At 37.9% G+C, this 17983-nt stretch overlaps 1 long non-coding RNA gene across 1 annotated transcript in view; it reads left to right on the forward strand.

Moving 5' to 3' along the window:
• The first annotated feature begins 1802 nt into the window (after positions 1-1802).
• LOC132086904 (uncharacterized) overlaps positions 1803-17983 on the forward strand; it is a 69107-nt gene continuing 52926 nt past the window's right edge. Inside the window, exon 1 of the long non-coding RNA XR_009420453.1 lies at positions 1803-1860. This is a non-coding gene — a long non-coding RNA (uncharacterized LOC132086904). The remainder of the gene's footprint in view (positions 1861-17983) is intronic.

Consider the following 17983-nt stretch of genomic DNA (forward strand, 5'->3'; position numbering starts at 1 on the left):
TGAAAATAATTTAAAGTTCTCCATGAACTGCAATTTTCTCTACTAACTCTTCATTGTCACCACCAACAAGAAGGTGGAGATTAGATGAGCAATTTTCCCCTTACTGTGCACTTTACAGACATTCATCATTATGAATGGCTTTCAGAAATGAATGGTTATCTCAAGAGACTTTATTCACCTATTTTTTCCCTGGTTAAGACCCTACTCCATTTGTTATGCTGTCTGTGGCACAAATACAAAAACAGAGCAAAGAGGAAGATTTCTAATGACACATTTCATAATTTGAAATAGCTAATCTTAAAAAAAAGAATTAAAAATCAGCATTCATTGAGGGGATCTGAGTACTTTCATTTAGCACACAGACTTGTTTCACCATCTGCTTTTCCCCAAGTTGCAAACTTAATTTTTTCCTCCTCCTTTAAAACAATTTTTGAAATATTTGGGAATTCACTGTCTTTTATCACTTGGTTAATTCTGTATTCAATGGTGTGTTTGATCATTTAAGGGACTACAGTCTAAGAAACTCATTATTGCTAGTAGTGATTGGATGTTACATCCTGATAAAGACATAGGCATTTTGATCTCTTAAACAAAATTAGTTTTGTTTGTCCAGGCATTTTTCAAGATCTTGTATGTACCAAGGGAAAGAGAGACAAAAAGGTATAAAGTGACCAACCAGTTCACTGAGTCCATCTGTCCACCACTGCTGACAAACACACGCATGACCATCACACCCTGTACAATCATCAGATTTCCTTTTTAATCTCTTGGGCTTCTTGACCTTCCTGTTCAGGTTGAATAATGTTTGGATAAATAGATATATACATAAATAGACTGACAGAGAGTTGAAAATACTCTGGGCTGATTTCCTTTGCTGATGATCTATTGAATATACCTGATGCATTCTATGTGTTCATTGACTTTTCTATTTGTTTCATACTTGTACTCATTTTTACTGATCACCGTCCTGCCTTCCGTAATGTCAAGATATTATGAAAAATATTCCACCAACAAAGGTGTCCTTTGATATTTCTCATAGCTTATATATCTTTTTCCCTTGCCCTCCCTCCCCCCACCCCACATCTGTGCCTGTTGCTTTTTGATGAAGTTTCAAATGCAGAGCACACAGTCATAGCTCGAGATTTGGTAGCAGCTGGGGTATTTTGTCCTTCCTTTCATTGTTTCTTTTTATTTTTTTTCCCCCTTTGCTATTTTATTCAGAACTGCCATCATTGTGTGGAATATTTATTAAGGTTAATCATAATATTGTTATTATCTAAGAGGAAACTAATAACTGTTCAGGTAACTGCACTAATAGAAAATATAAATCTGGGTATTGGTCAATTATTTTGTCACTCAAATGATTGTCAGTTGGGACAATATTGACCAGAGCAATTTATCTACTTGAGAAAGGTGGGAAGTTTTCTGTTTAAAAGGTATCAGTGACTTTGCAGTGCATTTGTGTCAAAACAGCTTATCTGAAACAGAAGTTCCTTATGCAATTTAAAGGCTTTTTAGAAACTGTTTTCTAAGTGCACTGGTTTGTTTGTTTTGTTGGGTTTTTTTCTTATTCATCTTTGCTTTTCCTCCTTTTTTCTTTTCTCCTTCTGTGTTTTTATTGTTTGAACATGGAGGACAAAAGGACCCTGGAGGGCAGACTTAAAAGTGGTGTTTTGTCACCTTCACGCACACTGCTCTGTAGTGGAGGAAAAGACTTAGAGCAGCTCTCCAGGGAGGAGGAATGGAAGAGTTTATAAATGGATTTTTACAAATATTTTACATCCTTCTTATCCACACACACACACACAAAAAAAAAAAAAAAAAAAAAAAAAAAAAAAAAAAAAAAAAAAAAAAAAGAGTGTGATTCAATCATTTGCAAATTAACATGCGCGATACATAAAACAGAGCTACCTTGCTGGGAAATTTCGTCTTTAAAAGGCGCACTAACATGAAAAGAAACTGCAAGTGTCTGTCCTTCTAGAGGGGATGGCATCCCAAAAAGGAAACAAAAGCCAACTTTTCTGGACTGGCACCCTCGGTAAGAATCCCGGTAGCTGTGAAAAACAGCAGTGATCTGGAAGGTCTGATACCCCCAGCACACATGGATGTGAATCAGGGCTACAGGTTCCTGTGGATTTATCTGTGGGCAAACCTGCTGTTCAGTCAGGGTAAAACATTTGTCTTAGCAGGCATGTTTATTGGATGCTGTACATGAATTACTGGGTGAAGTTCCCATAGCTGGACTCTGCAAATTGATCGTGAACTCCCCATGATTTCATTTCATTTCTCACGGTAATTTTTTTCTCTTTAAATCCCTACTTTCCAGGGGTATGTATTTTAGAAAATGTCTGGTTATATGTCTGTCTTTTCCTAAGTAATTTGTAATGTCTGTGGCTACAGAATCGAGTTTATGAACATGGCATGAGAAGATTCCGCAAGAAAAAAAAAAGACTAAATCGACTAGAGAAGACTAGGAAAGTGTTTGTCAACACATTCTCACAATTTTCAATGTGTCTCATGACTTGTTAGGAGGAAGGGCTCAATTTAGGTATTCACATTCCTGAATCTGGGATCACTGTGGGTAAGCATCATAATATCTGGTGGTCTCAAAGTTTGTACATATTAAATATATATTAACACATAAACTTCTTAAAATAATATCAATAACATAGAGCACCTGGGTGAAAAAAAAATTGTCTTGCTTGCATGCTGCCTGTTCAATGAATAGAGGAAGAATAACAGACTCTGTGGTGTCAGTCTAGTAACTTTTTTTTTTTTAGCTAGCACTAATTAATTTTGAACACAGAGGAAAAATGATTGAAGGGAAAGGAAAAAAAAAAGCAAGCTTGGGAGAGCCTGCCTAAATGTGATTAACTTTCTTTTGCAATTAAATTGCTAAGAACTGACCTTAAGTGCAGTTATGTAGGCATATACTTAATTAATACACGATAAATAAATATCCTGATTCAGAATCTGACTTCTTGGTAGAGGACTAGCAGATCTCAGCAGACAAAGTGGTTGAAACAGTGAGGGAAAGAGGAACGTGTTCCTTGGCTCTCTCTGCCCTTTACATTTGAACAGAAAAAATCACAGGCCATAACTTCCCTATTTGTTGTTAAATTGTTGTGATCACAGCATCTCTCAGCTGGCCAAGCAGAGTGAAATCCCAGTAACATGAGCTTACAACACCTGGGTACACATCAGGGCAGGTCTGCATCTCTTCTCAGGGAAGCTGTGGCAGTGGAGAGCCACTGGTTTTGTTCTCTTCCTCCCGTGACAGAATGTGCAGAAATGCATCCTTCAGGCACCTCCTGACACTGGGAGAGATGTTTCCACCAGGGTGATCACACACCAGGAATACAAGATGGTGTGGTCACTCCCCATCTGTCCTGGGTGCTCAGAACAAACCAGGCTTGACAACGTCCAATGTAGTTTTGAAGAAAAAGATGGGCAAGCTGCAAGGACAAAATGGTAATACATACTGTCATTAAGAGTGAAGCAGTTTGCTTTAAGTGGAGGGGAAAAAGGAGTTGAGTGGCCTACAGAATTTTTTAAATTACATTATTGTTATAGGTTTTCAGATAAGAAAATGAGCTTTTTTGATTTCAAAGCCACCTCCAGTCCTTTCTTGAACACTTCCAGGGATGGTGGCTGCACCACCTCCTTTCACGTCCTTCTCTAATACCTGACCACAATTTCAGTGCAGAAATCCTTCCTGATGTCCAACCTGAACCATCCCTGACAGCTTGAGACTATGTCCTCTTGCCCTCTTGAACAAACGAAATTTTTTGAAACAAAAAATATTTGAATTGTGTCATATTTTAAGAAACAGACTGAAAATACAGTTGCTAAAGTGCTGGGAAAATTCATATTCTTTAAGTCAGTGCAATGTTTTCATGAGTATGATTCTCATACGATCTTGATAGTTCAAAAAATGCTTACTCAAGTTTTGTTGCTTTAACATCAGATTGATGAAATGTTTGAGGGGGTGTATCTCTTTTAGCTCCACAGGACTGAATTGCAAGTTGTCTTCACATTTTGAATGAAGCTTTGAGGAAGGTAAAAGGCATTGTGAGTTCACTCCAGCCTGCAATTATACTGCTGATAAGATGTTAATGAAGAGAAACACTGAATAGAGTCTGCAAAGTAGTTATAATCAAGTCTTGTAATTAAAATTGTCAACAAATTGACAAAGACTCTTAGTGACTTGTACTAAAACCACCAGGAAAGTGGAGCTGGGAGCATCTGTGCATACATTGAGGTCACTATTTGAAGCATTGCTTCTTTTCAGGATGACCTTTTCCTTAGGAAATCTTCCATATACAGAGTCAAACAGAAAGTCCTGCTGGCCTAAAGCATCAAATCTACCTCAGGCCAACCACATCTGCTTTGAGAAAGTATATTATAAAATCAGCCAAGCACAGAGTGATGCTTTGCCTCTTTGCCTCTCTTGGCAATGCACAATTTTAGGACTTGATAATCAAGACTCTGTGCATGTGCCCAAATTTCTAAAATTTCTGCATTCTTCCCAGACCAAAAAAGGAATTTTAGTCCACTTTCTGTGGGCTAAAATAGCTGCATGCATGTTTGTGCATATATCTGCAAACATGTTTGTGTATTTCAGTCTACTGGGAAAAACATTGTTGCGTACACCGCTCACTTCAACAAGTGCAAGTTCTGATGTGTAAAATCAACATTATGGGCACATAAGATATAAATCACATTAATGGAGAAGGGATCTCAAAATCTTTTTGAGCCTCTGTGAAAAAGTGCAATTCAAATAAAAAAAAACAAACAAAAAAAACCCCAACAAACAAACAACAACAACAACAACAACAACAAAGAATATGGTGATTTATTGGCAGCAAGGACCCAACCCAGGGAGAATGAAATTAGAAAATTAGAATATTTCACAAGGAATAGGACTGTATTTGTTTAATATGAATGGTCAGGCTATAGATGACTATAGAATTGGAGGTCTGGCTGCAGTTTGTGTGAATGAGATCATCTCTTTTTAGCATAATACTATATTTTTTTCATTCTATCATTGCATCAAAAAGTAATGGAAAATCATTAACAGCTCTTTCACAGCCTTCAAAAGGTGTAACCACTTTTATTCTGCTGTAGAGGAAAACAAACTATAACTCTTAGCCTTTCATCTTCAAGTATTTGCCATGTAAAAACAAGTTTGAAAGCAACTTAAATGTACAACACATCATATAGTTATAAGCCAAAAGTAGAAATCCAACAGCCCGGGCTTGAGGGAAGGCTGGAAATAGCTCACATCTCTTTCTATACATAGAACCTTTAGCATATGGCACATAACCTCTGAGTCAAAAAAGATTCTAGCAGGAGGTGTGAAACAACTCCTAGCTTCTGAATAGGGCAAATGCAATGTGATGAGATTAAAAGGGTGATTGTAATATTATATGTCCCAAAGCATTAATAAGCTGGTATTACAAATACTCCTTTGTAAATGGTTTTGGCATCAGCACTATTAAGTCTTAATCAAGGAAGAGGAATCACTAGGTAAACATTAGGCAATAGTGATCATGGATTGCTAGTAAACATGTGAATGAGCAACATGATCATACACATGGCTAGAGGTGGAATCTACACTACATTTCCTTGTTATTGTTACCACTTCTCTGCCTTTTTGACTGGGCATTTTGATTGTGGGAAGTGGTAGTGTGAATTCATTTTTCTGCTTAAATTTTGCTTTGTTTTTGAGTAAAGTAAAAACCTGACTAGTAATATTTTGGAAAGCTTTGAAGTCTCTAATTACTGCTTGAAAATTTTTTAACACTTTCTTTAAAGGCATCACACATCAGTCTTCCTAGAAGTGAAAAATGAAAAGGGACGGAAGAAAGTTCTGAATAAAGATGTTCTTCTGTTTTTTCATGTATTATTTCTGAAACTCAATCTGAACTTGCAAAGAATGTTTTCAAAGTCTGAATTGTGCAAAGTGAGTTATTAAAATAATCAACCAAACAAACAAAGCCAGACCAAACAAACAAATTAAAAAAAAATTAAAAAAAACCAGATCCAACCTTTTTCAAGCATCTAGTGAAAATGGAATTATGTTTTGTCTGGATTAAAGATAGCCAAGTAAAAGAAAAATAAAGGAAAAAGGAAAGAAAAAAGTGGGATGGTTCCTCTAGAAGTGAGACTGACGGGTGACTTTACAGCAGAATTACTTCCCTGCTCTGGTAGTGGCTTGTCCGGGCTTTAACATTCTGAAGGCTGTGAAAGATCAGCCACACAGTTTCTCTAACATGCACTGATTGAGCATTTCTGTCAGCCTGCACTCAGCTGAGAGGCAGCGCAGTCCTGCTCACCTTCCTCCTCCTCCCCACACCACTGACATGGGCGCCTTTGTGGCAGCTGTGGATCCTTCCCTGATGGGGAAATTCTTAGCGGTCAGTTTAAGGCAGATGGACCTGTCCTTTAAACCACTGTGGCAATTGGAAAAGGAGGGTTAATCAAGCCTATCTTAAATTTTGCTTAGGAAGTGTAACTTATTTGTTTGGACTTTAGGAACTGAACAAAAGAAACAAGGAATGGACTTTTTTCCAAACATGAACTGTGCTTTTTCATGGTGTTTGTTTTTCAAATGTGTTTTTGACAATGAAATCACATCCTGCTTCTCTATCAGTGGGTAGTTATTTTGTGCATTTTTGTCAATAACTGTCAGGACCCATAGCACAGGTGTATTTTCCTATACCCTCTCAGATATTCAGATAAAAGGATATATTTCTGGTTGCCACTTTCCTCCATGCTGTGAGGTGCACAGCTTACAGTGTTACAGTGGAATAAGTGTTGAGTTCTCACAGACAAAAGTTTGAATGTACCGCAAACAAAACCAAAATTATTTATTTTGCATTTCAGAGTACATAACTGCATAATGGCAACCCATTCATTTTAGGGTATATAATCTGGACCTCCTAAAGTAAAGGAATGGCCAAGCCTTCCATGCACCATTCCCAATCCACTTTTCTGTGCTGCCCCTGGAGTTTTTTGTCTGTCTCTTATTTAAAGCAAGTGACTTTACAGAACCTGTTCTGTACCTGAGCCCTCTGAGGCTGCGCTCCAAGCAAGGACCATATCCATGTTTAGGCACAAGGGAAAAGTTATCTTGATGCAGTCAATGCCATGAACACAGGGAATTGATGACTTGGCATTCAAGTGCCCAGTCATCAATCATAAAGAATCAATCTTCTCTCCCTGAGGAGCTGGCCCCAGACAAACATAATTCTCTCTCACTGCCACAGACCTGATAGCTCTTGTCCCATTTGTAGGGATTGTATTTGTTCTTATTTCAACATTGATTCACTTGGCATTCAGGAGTATTTTCCAGATTCCCAGAAAATGTCACCTAATTCATCCTCTCTAAAAAGGGTGGTGATGCTTGTATATTAGAGGACCCTAATACTTGTTTTTTTTTTTTCCTTGTAATGCTTTACACTCCAAGAGCTGAATGGAAAACAAGATCCTGTTGGTTCCTCTATTGCCTTTTGTGCATGTGATTTGAGGGAGGGGAATGGTAGACTCACAAGGAGGGCTGTTAAAAGCTTTTGAGTGCTTTTACCTCAGTCAGGCTTTTCAGGTCTGTCAGCAGGTAGGTTAATCAGTAAGCCTTATTATTTGTATTCCAATGGCAACTCAGAGGCATTGGTCTGCACTACAACACTGTTGTGAGCCAGGACCTATGCTTTCATTCCTTATGGAATGAAAACTGGGCCCTACATGCTTAAAGCTTATGCACTAGCATTAAGATTTGACTTCTTTTTTTCTTTTTTTTTTTTTTTTTTCATTCCCTTGGGCACAGTGCCCTGGAAAATATCAGGATAAGTAAGCACACTGAATTCCAAGAATGTGGAGCATAGCGGCTACACTCATAGGACAAGGGGAAAAAATGGCTTTATGTGTTTGTTTCTTCTTTTATTTTCCTTGCTATTATTCTTAGTCCTAGACGGGGAGAGAACAAGCCAGCAGCTTCCAAACACCAGGATATGTAATTAGATAATTATATGTTAAAGAGTGCAGTGCATTTACAGTGTTCTCTTCCACGTATGTTCTTCTTGTAACTCGGGACTTGAAACCTTGAAAGCTGGTATTTGGAGCTTATAAATCTGCATCAAATTTTTACTCATTGGAAGCAGAGCTGGTACTCAAAATCTGCTGGGGAGAGCACTTTTCCAGAAAATGCAAAACTTTTTTTCGGTGTTCCTGCCATGCTGAGGTGGGGAGGGGATAGGAGAGTAAATTCAAACACGATTCCCAATCACCAGTGCACAGAGATTCAGGAGGTTACATTTCTCTTTCCACTTGGCCTGACCTGATCTAACATTGTGCTACAGGCTAAAAGGGTGATGTCAACCATCCCCATCCCCTTACGTGAGTCCCAGAAATCAGAAATCATGTAACCATGGAGCGAGACAATGCAGTGCAATGTCCTGGCTGGAAATTATTTTGGGGAAAAAAAAAGAAAAACCTTGAGTGTTTGATTTTTGGTCAGAGAAGCAAGCTGATGAGATTCTCTCTGTAGTCACCAATGTGCTGAACCTGGAACGAGGTGAGGAAAGGGATGTAGAGGATGGATGGATGGATGGATGGATGGATGGATGGATGGATGGATGGATGGATGGATGGATGGATGGTTGGATGCATTCTCTCAGGCACAACTGGCATTAGGTCACGAAATGACAGTGCCCGTGTTTGAGATACTATGTAATCAAGACTGGCAAACTCATGGCTTTATAAGCAGGTTGTGTAAGATGATGCTCAGGGGATCACAGATCTTGAAATTTCAAACACTGCTGCCAGAGCTAAGCAATGTAAACCTTTTTAAAAAAGACAGTCATCTAAAATGTTATTTCACTCCTATCTGGATAGTTGGCCAGCTGTGTAATACTGTTCCTTATTTTCTACATTTCTTATATTTTCCATAAAATATTTTTAAATGTAAATATTTTAATTTATTGTTTGAAGGAATTATGGGTAATAAATCAATAATGATGAATTTGAGGATTTAAACTCTTGAAACAACCCAGACTGTTGTCATTTCTCAGAGTAAAATAAACTGAAGAAGAGCTAGAATCTTTTCTTTTTTAGGGTGAAAAGGAAAAAAAAAAAAAAGAAATTGTATTCAGTCTATATGAAATTCTTCTAAGGAGTATAATAGCAGCAACTTCACATTCAAAATTTAGCTCAAGAGGGACTTTCATACCACAGGAAAATTATGTGGACTGTGGATATAGGTCTGAAATTCCCTTCTCACATATAAACTGGGGTAATGATAGTGAATTTGCACCTTGCTGTTCCAGCACTAAATTTCTGGTCTACAGGGAACTTGATAATCATATTTAACTAGCCTAAAAGAATTTTCCATCCAACTGCTTTGCTTATCTGGAATAAATAATTAATAAAATCAGAATTTAGTGGAAAACTCTCATTTATTTTATAAACACAAGAGTTGTAAAGTACTTTTTTGTAAAGTTTGGGCAAATATCTTAATAGAACCTTTGAACCATCTGAGTTTTGCACATTCTAAGCTTTAATGCTTGGGATAGTGACCAATGAGGCATAAAGCAAATCTTATTGCTTCATCAGATGGTGAGTGCAATTTATGATCTACTGACAAACCCAGAAGAGAATGCTGAAATATTGTGGTCACGCCTAATAAAATAGCAGGTACAGCCTGCAGATAGGGCAAAGACTGATCTCAGCTTCATGCACTAATCTCTGCTGAAGCCAATGGGAGTAACCTTGGCCTTGGTTCAACAAAATATTTAAGCACATGTTTAAGTATAGAACTGTGGCTGGAGTGACTGGGGGCTGCAAATGGTAGAAAGAAGAAGCAAACTCTCAGTGAAACTGCCTCACTTCACTCCTTTAACTAAGCTCCATAGGAAGAGCTCTTAAACGCTGTTTAACTTTCCTTTGTGATTTTTTTATCAGATTTGAAATGTTCTTAAGTAAATGCTTTAAACTGAGGTTTTCCATTTAGCTGAATTAAGGTTTGAATAAAAATTTTTTTGCAGAGAACGGGGACAGCAATGATTCTGCTGGACAAAGAAAAGCACATTAGATCTGTAAAAAGTGGGTTAATTAGCCAGAAAGTCTCCAGGAGACCCAGGCAGACATTCACAGTCCTTGCAAAAAACAGAGATGAAGAGCCTTGCTGAGACAGTGAGGGACTTGCTTGCATGATGAATCCATGATTATCTTTCTCTCCACACATTTCTGCTTGTCCTTCTCACCTAGCTTAGGAGAGCTCTTTTCAGAGAGAATTTCAAGGGCTGCTTTATTTGTTAGGAGACAAGGAGGCACTAATAAATTCCTCTGTGTGAGGTATTTAATTACATAATAATGTGTACACTAATCAAGGTAAATGTGTTTGTGAAAACACCTTGATATGGGAACAGTTAATCACCCAAGGCATTGCTTCTTAACACACCTTGGAAGTTAACTTAATTAAATTAATTAGAACAATGAAAAAATGAACTGTTTATTGGTCTACAATGGCCCGAAGCAAGTGCTTTTCCACCAATGTTAGGAAATCTCCCAGACTGCAAATCTTTTTTTTCCTTTTTTTTTTTATTTTATTCTGCACCGCTAGTTCTTGATCTTATGGCAACCTGTGAGGAGTCTGAAAGGGGTGGGATTTTGGAAGGGGTGGCATTTTCCTCTACTGCCCTGGCATCTGAACCCCTCATCTGCAGGAACCAGGTGATTGGTACCCAGAAGGGCTGCACTTGCAGCCAAGATCCAGAAAATGAACACATCTGTGAGCTGATGTGTGCAGCTCTGTGCTAGCTGGAAAAGAGAAGTTAATACACTGGGGATGTGCTTGCTCACAGTCAAAAGCCAACAGGGATGTGTGGAAAGGCACCTTCTTACTTCTGGAAAGCTTTGGGTTGTCTCATAATTCATTATTGGTTTCTACTTCCAAATTTTACATCCAAACCATCTATTTGCTGTCCTGTTTTTCTGATGTACCTAGCTGACAAATACAATTATGTTTTGCCCCATGGCTTCAGCAAATTTTTGTTGACCACAGCTTTGACAGACATGCAGCTGGCCTGTAGGAACGTGGTTGGGCACCCAGGGAGGCAATAGCAATAATTTCTGCCATTTTCTTTGAAGATGACTTCTTCACTGAAGTCATCTCAAACCAGGTTTAAGGTCTGAAACAAAAAGAAATAAGGTTTGTTAAGAAATAAGGACTGTAAAGAAATGAGATGCAATTGTGCTTCTGCCCTTCATTTTTCAGCCATGTAAAAATATTTCATGTGTCACTGCAGTACCTCCCTGCTACTCCTCACTGACCTGTGTGATCCAGCCTGTCTTATCATCAGAACTGGAACACAGCATGTGAAAAGAACATTCTGTAAATATGTGATACCACTGTTTTCTGCTTGCATTTCCTAATCATGCTGTTTGTGCAATCTCTATTTTCTCCTGTTTACAGGTTTTATACGCACTGGTTTTCTACACAGGTGTCAGTTGTTCTCACTTTGCTTACTTGTTCCTTTTCCCCCCTGCTCCTTTATGTATGTTTTATTATCTTAGAATGGTTTTGTTGGTTTGTGCACATGTGCAAGCATGTTAATAATTTTCTTGGGACTCTTTCCTCAGGGGCTATTATTACAAACCTATGTTGTTGCTATGTAACAAAGCTGTGCCACTTATTTTTTTTAATCTCTGTGCTTCTTTCAATTCTTAATTCTCTTTTTCTTCCAGACATTTCTGTCTTTCTTCCTCTCCCCTGAAGAAATCCAAAAGGCATACCCACACCCCCCTATGCACACACAACCAGACACACTGGGGGAAAAACACCCTGAAATTCCTCCCATACTGTTTGGTGACTTATTTATTTAATTTCAAGGTCTCTTCTGAAGATGCGAAATAAGACACGACAAGGCATGTGTTATACCGAGATAACACATACCTTTGGGGAAGTGTGAAACACAAGGCAAAGAGGAGTGCTTTCAATGACCCAAGATGAGAGTTATCTTGTGGTTACACACACCTAGATGTGTCCCATTATGGCTGTGAAGGATGGGGACGCAGAAAGTGGAAATAAAAGAAATAGTAGAAACTTAAATTCCTTTTTATTGTTATTATTATTTTTAAGTTAGTCTTCAGCATGTACTTCTATCACAAAAAGGAGAGAAGGATTCCAGCCAACAATCCTGTGGGACATCCATTATAATACAAAATAATACATGCGGAGATGATAAAGCCAGAAGGGACACTCATATTCACTCTTGCTGTGGATAGTTCCATATCGCAATTTATTAAATGTCACAGAGTTATTCAGCATTGAATTCAAAGTATTTGATTACATTCCTTCCCAAAAGGCATCCACACTACCTCTGAAGACATCAAAACACAGGGAATCTGTTACTTATTGGGTAATTTGTTCCTATAGTTTGTGACCCCTGCTATTAAAAAGTTGTGCCTTCCTAAAAAATTGTGTGCCAGTTTGAATGTGTCCAATCATTCTTGCTTGTTCTGCCATATTGCATAAGATTAAACTACATACTCTGCCTTTCCTACCTGTGTTTTTATCTGGGCAACTCCTAGATTTTCTTTCAGAAAATTAAGTGAATTGATTTATTTTAATCCTTCATTAAGAATATATTTAAAACATTGTGATTATTTTTAAGACTTCTTTGTCCATTGCTTTATGTCAGCAGCTTTAGTTCCCATTATGGTTTTGCTGGTATAGACTTAATTTTCTTCATAACAGCTGATGGGGTTGTATTTTGAATTTGTGCAGGAAACAGTGTTGATAATGTAGAGTTGTTGATAATGTAGGGTTGTTGACTGTGCAACAAGTCCAGTTTCATTAATACCGAGCTTCTGTCTTGCAAAGTGTTCAGGGTCTTCTTTCTAAAGAAGGAAAAGAAATTTTGGACCTTCTTTTTCCAGGTATAACCATGTTACAGTGAATCTTCTATTTATTAGGCTACCATTCCATGAGACAGCCAGGTGATTTTTCCTGTTCCCATCCTTACTTACCAGCATGTCAATCTCTGTGCCATCTGCAGATTTTAGCTGTAGTGATTTCTTATTTACTTATTGATGAAAATATTGAATAATGTTGCACCAATTACTAAACCACATTAGAAACAGGTTGCTCCTAAATCCTGGGATCATACAGCATTAAGTACTGCATTTTAAAACCTTATAGTTAGCCAGTTCCTAATCCACTTAGCATATGTTTTATTCATATTGTAGGGTAATAGTTTTAAAATTAAAATTTTTTTTCAGTACTAAATTCAATGCAACTAAATGTTTTGTAAAAAAAGAATGAGATGAAAGGAGTCTTATCTTTTTTTTATTAGACCTTTCAGCCATGCAGAAATAAAAATAATTAAAAAAAAACAAACAATAAAAGCCAAACAAAAACCAAACAAAAGAAAATAAAACAATCTGAGACGTTCAATCTACATTTATTGACTTAACAAGTGGCTCTTCTTTTTAAAAAATGAGCTTTTGAAGTTGCTGTAATTTCTCAGATATTTAAAAAGTGTGCTGATCCAAGAAAAAGGTGAGAAAAGATTGCTGTGGTCTTTTCTTTAGTACATGAACTTAGCTGACACCACGTGCAAAATGTTTCTAAGTGTAATCTTAAAAACAACTGTTTTCCTGTGTGACCTGGGTGAATTGAATTCAGTATTTGTTGTAGCAAATTGTGCACAATACCCAGTAGAACGAAATCCTTAGATTAATAGATTTTATGGCTGGAAGGGAACATTATGATTATGTGCTCTGACCTCTTGCATAGCGCCTGTCACGGAATTTTAGCCAGTAATTCTCACCTCAGGCTCAATATTTTGTGATGCATAACAGTCTATTACTGCAGCAGTTGTTGGGCTTCTTTGGGGCTGCCTTCATGAGAGTCAACCCTTTTCAGTATCAGTTTGGCAGTAACGTGAGGGTGGCTATGGAAAGGGCTGTAAAATAACATGTACGTGAATGTTTCTTTTCTAAGGGAAGGTAATATATGTCATATCAATGTTCAAGTATGGATACATGCATGTACATGGAATCACAGAATCATGGAACCACGGAACTGCCCAGGTTGGAAGGGACCTCCAGAGAGGATCTGATTCCATTTTCTGTGGGAAAGGGAGCCTAGATAAGATTATCTAGCTTCCTGTGCAATTGCAGCTTGAAAGCCTGCAGTGAAGAGGACTCTACATGTCAATGTGGATTTTTTTTCTGAATTGCTGCTCTGACTGTAAAAACACATGAAGGTGAAACTATTACCCACAGGTACTTCCTCCCATTGCTGCTTGTCTTCTCTGTGTGACTCCTTGTGAAGAGTGAGTCCCTGTCCTCTTTCTGGCTATTCTTTAGGTGCAGGAACACAGTGATGGAGTTGCCCCTGAGCCTTCTCTTTTCCATGGTGAAAAGATTTAACTTTTTCACTCTTTTTTCAGAGGGAAGCTCCTCCAGACATCTGCTGATGCATATGTAGCTTGTTTTCCACCAGAACCTGCAGACCTCTTTTAACAAGATTGCTCCTTGTTAAAGCTTGTACTGATCTCCTTGAATATGCCAGTGTAGGACATCTATGTTTTGGAAATATTACAGTGTTATGGAGAGAAAGCATGCTCTGTTCTCTAGCTGACTGAAAAGCCTGAGGAGTTGGTATGGTTCAGGGTATGTCTACCTTGTCGAAAGAGTTTGGATCAGGAGTGCATTTTGGAAGTGACCTTCTGGAGCTTTCTCAATTATTACATCTTGCACAAAGTGAATTTGGAGTGTCTGAACAGGATCTTGTATGGAAAAAGATTATGTCAGTGATGAACTTTAATAAAATATCTAACATTCTCCAGCATCTTGGGTTGATGGGACCACTGTAGGGCTAGTATAAACTCAAAAAGCCCAGAAGGATCTATGCTCTGGATACTGGGCCCTCAGCAGCAGCTGATTGTTTATATCTAATGAAATTGCATCACCCTGCTTGACTGTGTGAAGCTGTTCTGTCAGATTAAGACCTAATAAAACTGACTAGCAGTTTCCTGGGATACTCAGAAACTTGTTTATAATAAAGAGAAAGATGAAATGGAAGGGGTCTTAAAAACCCAGAAAAGAATGAGATTTTCAATCTCATGGTATGTTAAAATCATGATTGCAGCAGTCAGTGACAGGCCCGTGTGGAATGAATTTCCAGACTCTGTTTCTTAGGATGGTGGGGCAGCCATCCAAGCTGACATCCATGTAGGTAGTCCCAACAGCTCATTTCCAGATTTCATGCTGTGAGAAATGTGCTTTGTGAGCCAGACAAGGCTTTGAGCATTCAGTGGGACCAACGCACCTCGCGTAACATACAGATAACTGCTAGCAATTTTTCTGAGTGCCCTTCCCTCAAGGACGATAAACTTGTTATTTCTTCACAGAGGAAAAAAAAAAACCAACAAACGCCTTATATACTCGTTTTTCAGTTCTTCACTTGATTCTCAGGGTGCTGGTCAACATGGCAGCCTTTGCAAATATGAACAATGTTAAAACCAGTAGGGATGTAATGAAGTGAGTTCTTTAGCGTGTAATAGAAGCAGATTTTTATACCAGTCCTGCCAAGGGCTCTCACCATGAGTGACATGCTCAACATTAACTTGTATTCCCAGGTACATAATACTTAAATTCTTTTGAACACACTGCTGGAAACAGGCATGCTAAAGGAGTTGTCATTCTACTGCCTAATAATGCCATATCCATTATTATCTTCGAATGCCCCCTTTTAGAACTTTGCTGATCCCATTGAATATTCTGGGTAGCTGAGTTTTCAAAACATATTCATTTTCAGTAGAGCTCTATGCTCTGTTGATTGGCTGCCTCCTTTCCTGATCACGCTGTGAACTTTAGTGGATGAAATTTTATACATAATCACGCTGTATTCTTTGCTGATTGAGCCATCTATTATCACTGTTTATATAGCTATTTCATTCTGCATTTGCCAGTCCAGTTTCAAGCTTGTTTTTCCCCCAATATATTATGCAAAATAAACTGAACAGGAATTACAGTATTTCCAACCTGCTGTGTCTTCAGAATCTAAGATAGCAAAATGCTTAGGTTTTCTTTCAAATAGTAGGATAAATGCTTCCCCAAAGATTGAAGCTGCTGGTTGTGGAAAGCTTGTGCCACTTACTATATGCAAAATAGGAAGATTTACAAAGAAACTGATTGCATCTTTATTTGCTTTATCAAAGAATCTAAAACCATAGCTGAAACTATAGAAAATGCACTTTAGTGATCTTAAAACAAATGATATCCCCAACAGATTTGTCGACGGCTTAGCACATAAGCCCTGGCTGCTGAAGAAAAAGCATCTGTATTTCTGCGACACATCTGGAATTTCTGCTGCTAGAATATGCACCTTAATAAGGAGAAGATTCAAAAGTTCAGTTCCTGAATTGTAGAGCTTGGTCAGCGGAGTTTTGCAGCTGAACAAGTGTTGTCTGTGCAGCTGGCTTTGCCAAAAATAAATAAATAAGGGGAATGAATAAACCAGAGCTCAAAACTATGAATCTTCCCTAATAATAAAATATGCAAAAATGATAGTAAACTCTCTCCATTTATTAAATTAAATTATGCATCTCAATCATCAAAGTGTGCAACAACTGCACTCAAGAAGGGCGTCACTAAATCAGGGGAAGATACAGCCCAATCAGGAAAATTTAACAACTCCATCATTAAATTAGGCAACACCATCAGAACAAAGGTAAATAAAAAGGAGATAAACTGTGCAGGCTGATCTTTTCTGGACAGAAAACTGAGAGGGAGACTGAAGGCCACCATTTGATAGTAAATAGGGCAGTCTTCACAGGGTGAAGACCTTTAGGAGATGCAAATGATAATTGCAAATGATAACTAATAAAGTCACTGGAGCTGAATCTATTCTTTTAAGATAAATACCTGGTACAATTATTGTCATGGGACTCTTACTTTGTATAATACTAGTACCTTTGTACTCTGATGAACAGTACCCAATAAAGACCCTACACTAACAGGTAAACATGGAATTGCAGTTTGTTTTTTATTGGTGTAGTAGTCTTCTTCTTGCACTTTTCTCCAAATACTTTTCGTATTATTTGGCTCAGGGGGAAGAAGAAGGAAAGGTAAAAAAACCTTTGGATCTACAAAATTCATTGTAAAAACTGTCCACCAGAGATAAAGAAAAAATTGTCCTCCATGCTCAAATGTTCTCTGCCAGCCTTGCAACAGGCAGTCTGGAGTAGGTGTCAAATTTGCCTACAGGGGCTAAAAGCTATGAGGGGAAAGATCTGAATACAAAAAATAAAAAAAAAAAGAAAAAGGCAAGCGAAGTGGTGATTCCTGGAAATGAACAAAAACTTGGATATTGGTTTGAATGTGAGAAGAGATATTCCTTGCAGAACTTGCTGATAATATTTAGTCTCTAATCAGGTCTGTTGCAGGATAGTATACCTGGATGACTTGAGGGTCATTGGATATTGCAAAGAGAAAATTATATTAATAGATAGCATGGTATTTTGGCCTTTGTGTAGCATAAAAACCCACCAAAAATAAAACAAAACAAAACAAAACAAAACAAAACAAAACAAAAAAACAACCAAAAAAACAAACAACCAAAAAAATACCCAGTGCCTACAGACTCTACTGTTAATAAATATGTCAGCCTTTAACATTAATTTCTAAGTTAAATCTGACCTATTAATGATTGCTGCAAAGGGAATATGACAGCAACAAAAGAGGCAGCCACTGCCCTGAAGTTTGCATTCCACCAAAAAATTAGATGAAAGAAAAAGGAGATATGAATTGATCAAATGGCTAAAGGGAGGGTATGTCAGCGTGAAAGCTGCTGAATCATGCTGTCCTGACTCGATCACAAACTTCCATAGTTCTGTAGCCAGGACTTCTCAGACTGCCTTCCCCTAACCTGTGTCGATTGTGAGCTGTCAGCCCTTGCTGATCAGCATCCTGT

This window comes from Ammospiza nelsoni, chromosome Z, assembly GCF_027579445.1.
Source record: "Ammospiza nelsoni isolate bAmmNel1 chromosome Z, bAmmNel1.pri, whole genome shotgun sequence".
Lineage (NCBI taxonomy): Eukaryota > Metazoa > Chordata > Aves > Passeriformes > Passerellidae > Ammospiza > Ammospiza nelsoni.